Raw genomic sequence first — 6,329 nt, 5'->3', positions numbered from 1 at the left:
CACGTGCTATTTGAAGACCTAATTATGTTTTAATCGTTTAGACATGTATTTCTATGCAATCATACAGTTTATAGGTTAAGTCTTTCAACACAATGTGCCGGCGTGTAAAGGAAATAGGAAAATCACGTGCTTTGCATCGCCCGACTTTTTTTGTAATTTTGTCTGTTTCAATACCCTACACTGAGTTTCAAATTATTTAGTTTTGAATATTTTAGAAATTTTGAATCTCGTCACACTTTGCTTTTACATTTCGAAGGCAAGACTTTACGAAAACGGCATATGTGTGTATTTTAGTCAAAAAATTTAAAAAAATCCAATTTAATTCGTTAGTTTAGTTTATTCAAAATTATCTTCCTATACTAATTTTTCAAAATTCAAATAATTTCCGTAGCCATTCGGAAGTTACAGCTGTTTAGTGTTAGGGGCAACGCATTTTTCTCGAAATTACTGTCTGTAGTTTCGGATATATCTTTATATATATAAATCTTCTGACCGTGTGTTTGCATTTGAACTGCTCCTAAACGGATGGACCGATTTTGATGAAATTTTGTGTGTATGTTCAAGGAGATTCGAGAATGGTTTAGATTTACAATTTGGTCCACTGGAAAATGTTTTTTTACATTAATTTTTCATTTGTAATTAATTGCTAATTTTAAATGTTTGACCGATGGATGGCGCTACCATCGCAGTATCAAATACTCAAACCTTAAATTGGCGTAAACGTGCATTAAACAAAACGATGCCAAAGTAGAAGGCGACATCTAATAGAAATCATATAGATGGTATTAGTAGTACTACCTATGTAACAGCCACAGTAAAACTTGGGCGGGTCCTCTAGTTATTATATATATTTATAAGAATTCTCGAATGTAGTGTAACCGGCACCCAAAGCTTTAAACTTATTTTCTCGAAACGCTGTTTTCAGAGTAAGCGAAGAAAATTACTTCGAAACGGCTCTGTCGATCGACTTGAATTTTTCACAAAAACTTTTTTGATATACATAAATATTTCATCGAAGGAATTAGAATTTTTATAGTAATTTCGATTTTTAAGCCCTTCTTAAGGGTAAAATCTTACAAAAAATTACATTTTTTTGAAACACAGTCTTTTTTTATAAATCAAAATATTAGTTAAATCTTTGATCATCACCTGTACTTATCTATTGTAATAACAAAATTTCTTGGATTTGACATAATACAGGGATTGTCCGGAAAGTAATAAGATTGAGGTGATTTAAAAAAAAATTATTGCACTAATCGTTACAGTTCTTTAAAAACTTTCAAGATAGGCTCCTTCTGCGTCGAAGGCGCCACGGAAGGCATTCTCCGGAATAGCCAAGGATCACCTCTGTCGTCTTAAAATGCTTGCCTTTCAGCGGCCTTATCAGGCAAGGAAAAAAAATTTCGGGATCATACTCAAAGATCCATGACTCGTCACCTGTGATTACGTTATTCAAAAATTGAGGATCACTGATCATGTGTGAAACATGTTCAAATTATCTTGGCACATTTCAACTCGCCGCAATTTCGGTCGTCAGTGAGCACTTTCGGGACCATCACACCTTGCGCATGTTCAAGTGCTCCGTCACAATGTCATGAACCACAGATTTGATAAATTTAACATCCGGGCAATTAAACGAATACTTGGTTGACGATCTGAGTTCAAAACTTTGCGCACACGAGTCGCATTGTCGTTGTTTGGCGAAGTCGCAGGTCTCCCAGAACGGTCTTCATCAGCGACCTCTTCGGGCTGTCCAAAAAAACCTGGTGCCACGGAAACACACCACTTCTTGCTAAAGCAACATCTAGGTAAGCCTGCTCGATCATATCAAACATTTCTGTCGCAGATTTACCGAGAATTTAATCACGTACCTCTGCTCTAACGAACGCTGCATTTTCGGCTTGCACCACTCACTGAAACACGTCGCAGGAAAATGTTTGTTCTGACTCTCCAGGTGTTCGGAGACAACTAACCACCCGATCGTTCGTTAGCAAGGAACGCCCTCCACCGAATCCAGTCGTCCCTGTATTAAGCAGAAAAGTTTTCCATCGCCAGACACCTATTTTGGAAGTTCTCCTGGAGATCAGCTAAGGAATTGTTCAAACTGAATAATCGCTTCAAAAAATTTAAAAAAACGCGAATTTTCTGACCAGAAAACCCTTAATGAGGGTATTTTTTGACTTAATGACGATATAGGAACATATTGCCTAAAAAGCTACCAAACATTTTATTTCCAATAGAGGAAATTTATATCGGGCATTTGCAAGCGAACCGGTACACCGATTGATGCCTTTAACTTTCAGTTACAAGTGCCGATGGCTCTAAATAAAGGCCATTCGATCTATCGTTTTAAGATTAAGGACCAAATGTTGCTCGAGAAAATAAAGGGAACAAATTTACCTCTCTGTAGCAAAGGCTTTTTATGCTCCAGCAGAGCATTGGCAAAGAGAAAAAATACTGTAATAGAATAAAACACTCCAAATTTTGATTCTTAGCACGCTCTACAAAGAAGACTAAATGATGTATATTCTCCTAATATCCTGATAATCTCAAATAACCATAGTAACCCATACGTCCTCGGTGACTGCGAACTCGACTGAACTGATCTTTGCTGTGGCGCTTTTGAACGATTTCTAAGTTTTTATTTGGACCCAATGGAAACTACTTTTTGTATCAAAATTAAAAAAAAAAAAAATAAAACGACACATTTTAATGTTATATTTTATCATTTTCAAATGCAATTAAAATAATCACCGAACTAGTTCACCGGCTTTTGAGGACGTACTCAATGGTTTATCGAACTGCAAATCTCATTAGAAAAGTAAATAAAATTTGTTTAGTGTATCAAAATCACTTTTTTCAGATTCAAATTCTTATTTATGTAAATATATACTTAATAAATATATACTCATATTTACATATATACTTATTTATGTAAATATGTATAATTTCCGAACATGTGCTAATGAAATCTAGCATAGGAACATGCTCCAATGCTTTGCACTCTCTTACGCACCCCTCTCTCTATTAAGAGACCACTTTAGGTTAACTTAAAATTAACATTTGATAAGACTATTATATATGATAACACTCAGCAGAACTATGTTTGTACGGAAATTTGTTTACACGCGAACTTTTCGCCGCTAAACCGAGCCAGTGCGTGTCGGAAACTGCAGAATCACAAATCTCGCTCGCATTAGTTTGATGTTTCTAAAATTATATGTCCTATGCATATCTGTACATATATATTACCTATATACGCATGTATATAAAATCTAAAATTAGTTTCCAAAACACTGCCGCTTGTCGATTACAATTTCGTTTTCACTTACAACTTCAAAGTTTTATTTGCATATAAAAAAGCTTTCATGGACGAAATAATATTGATAAGAAAATAAATAAAAAACTTGCTTTAATTATTTTTTGAGATTTTTTTTTGTTTGTGGGATGTACAGTGGTACAAAAGCTGCATATGTTAGAAAAATTAAAATATCTAGATAAATATGTATAGTAATAAGCTCTAAAGAAAATTAACTCGTACTTTTGAAAAATACGAGTTTCATATGTTTACTATAATTATTTATATTCTCTAACATCAGATTAATTTAGAGTCACCAGCTCTAATTGTTAATACATATGGTGTTTCGATGAGGCTACTTATATCTGATATGCTTTTAGTAGAAATCCATCCAAGGTTTGGTGCTTGATGGATTCCAAGTGTTTTGTGTCGGATCTGTGCTAAGGTTGGGCATTCAAAAAGAAAGTGGAAAATTGTTTCCTTGCTTCCTGCTATTCCGCAGCTTCGGCAGTTTATAGACGCATGTTCCCCAAATGGCCAGTGCCCTGTTGTGGTAGCTGTTACTCTGTAGATACTTTTCCTAGACCTATTTAATAAGTCGTTGGTTCTTTTCCTGTCATTTCTATGCTCAGTACTTCCGCTTGGAAGATGCTAGCCGAGTTCGGTAGACGTATAGAGAGAGATATGCCTAGATCAGCAGAGAATACGCCCGTGCCTACTCCGCAGTCCATTTTGGACCTATCGGTATAGGCCGAGATGGTATTTTCCTCCCCTATTGAGCCTCCTCTAGATAGTATCCTCACCTGGAAGTGTCTATTGAAATCCAGCTTTGGGAGAATGTAGTCTGATTTATTAATGTTGAGCTCGTTTAGGATTACACTATGTCCGTAGCTCTGCAGATTCCAACCTTTACAATTACCTTACCTATACAAAGACATTTTTATTTTTATATGCTCTAAACTGGTTATATTAAGCTGATCACGAAATTTGTAAACGTCTGTCTGCCCAGATCCCCAGTTTTTGAGATATTGATATGAAATTTTGCATACTTCTTTTTCTTCCAAAGAATTTGTGCTCATTAATCGGAGCCACCGATATCGGACCGCTATACGGTCGATCAAAATCAAGATCAAGATAAAGATCTCTTGCTAGATTTGTACACAGAAGGTTAATCTGGGGACCAGTCTTACGGTAATTTACAGCTTTTTGTGTCCTTAAAATATCCCTTGTCGGTTGCATGCTTATTACGAGAGGTATGTGCTTGTTTGTTAGCAGTAGTAGCTCTGTTTTTTTTCCGCAGCGAGCAGAAAGGTTATATGAGTAGAGAGTAGAGCTAGGTTTGCGTCCGAATCATGACCTGATTCAGCTTTCTTCTGCCTTGCTCTGTGTCTCGGGCTGTGATAACTATTGCTATGTCGTCCACGTAGCCGTTTAAATTTGATTCGACTGCCATTTCAAGTTTTAATATTCTGTCATAACTAATGTTCTACAGGTCTGGTCCTAAAATGAACCCTTGTGCTGCTCCTGACGAAACTTCTATTTGTCGTGATCTCTCTCTAGGCTGGTAGGCAGTTTTCTGTTACTAAGATAGGGTTCCACATAGGTCTTGAAACCTTCTGTTAGTCGTCGCATATTTTCATAGAATTTTCGTGCATTACCTCTGTCGACCAGCTTGTCAAGCTCTTCGTACTCACGTTGTTCACATAAACAATCATAAAATAAAACTAAGAATCTGCTGTTAACCTAAAATATCTCACCTATTGAAAATATTCACTAATTTTAAATAAAATATATTTTTTTAAATATCTTTATTTATTTATTTAAAATTTATATATTATAATGTAGAATTAAAAAAAGCGATCTAGAAATAGCAGTTTAGGCCTTAGGCTGAATGCTAACTTCAAATTCGCATTAATTCTCAGTCTAATGTACTTTACATCACGTTTAATCGCTCTAATTGGCTTTTCATTTCTTTTAATTTTTTATTATTTCCTTTTTCTAATTTTTATTTTTTTCTGTTTTTACTTTTTAAATTTTTTAACATTATTTCTCTATTTTTTAATTGCATTTTTATTTATTTATTTAAATAATTTTGTTATTTTAATTTTTAAGTTTAATTTTTTTTTTATTTAAAATTTTATTTTTTTGTTTTTTATTTTTTTTAATTTTTATATTTATTTTTTTTATTTTCATTTTTTTAAATAATTTTTTTTTTTAAATTTAATCAATTTTTTTTTGGTTTTTATTTTTTTTTTTAATTTTCACTTTTATTTTTTAAATTTTAATTTTTATTATTTTTTAATTCTTAATTTTTTTTAATTTTGAAATTTTTCAATTTTTTAATTTCTAATTGTATTTTTTTATTTTTTTTATTTTTTTATTTATTTACATTTTTTAATATTAAAATTTTTCTATTTTTTAATTGCATTTTTATTTATTTATTTAAATTCTTTTTTATGTTCTTTTTAAGTTTAATTTTTTTTATTTATAATTTTATTTTTTTATTTACTTTTTCAATTTTATATTTAAAATTTTAATTTTTATTGTTTTTTAATTCTTAATTTTTTTAATTGTGAAATTTTTCTATTTTTTAATTTCTAATTGTATTTTTTTATTTTTTTTTTATTTATAATTTTGCTTTTTTATTTTATTTTTAATTTGTTTTTTTAATTTTTATTTTTTGTTTGAGTTTATAATTTTATTTTTGTTTTTAAATTTCTTTTAATTTTATTTTTTTATTTCCATTTTTAAAAATATTTCTTTTTTTTAATTTTTAATAATTTTTTTTTTTTTTTTACTTTTCAATTTTATTTGTAAAAGTTCATGTTTTTTAATTCTTAATTTTTTTAACTTTGAATTTTTTCTATTTTTTAAATTCTAGTTGTATTTTTTTATTTATTTCATTTTTATCATTTTTTATTTTTAATTTTTAATTTTTAACTTTTATTTTTTATTTTTTAATTAATATTTTTATCTTTAATTTTATTTTTTTGATTTTTTTATTTATAATTTTATTTTTTAACTTTTTAAT

The sequence above is a fragment of the Bactrocera dorsalis genome, chromosome 4 (genome assembly GCF_023373825.1).
Source record: "Bactrocera dorsalis isolate Fly_Bdor chromosome 4, ASM2337382v1, whole genome shotgun sequence".
NCBI classification, from domain to species: domain Eukaryota; kingdom Metazoa; phylum Arthropoda; class Insecta; order Diptera; family Tephritidae; genus Bactrocera; species Bactrocera dorsalis.
The sequence above is the reverse complement of the archived record's forward strand: the minus strand, read 5'-3'. Positions refer to the sequence as shown.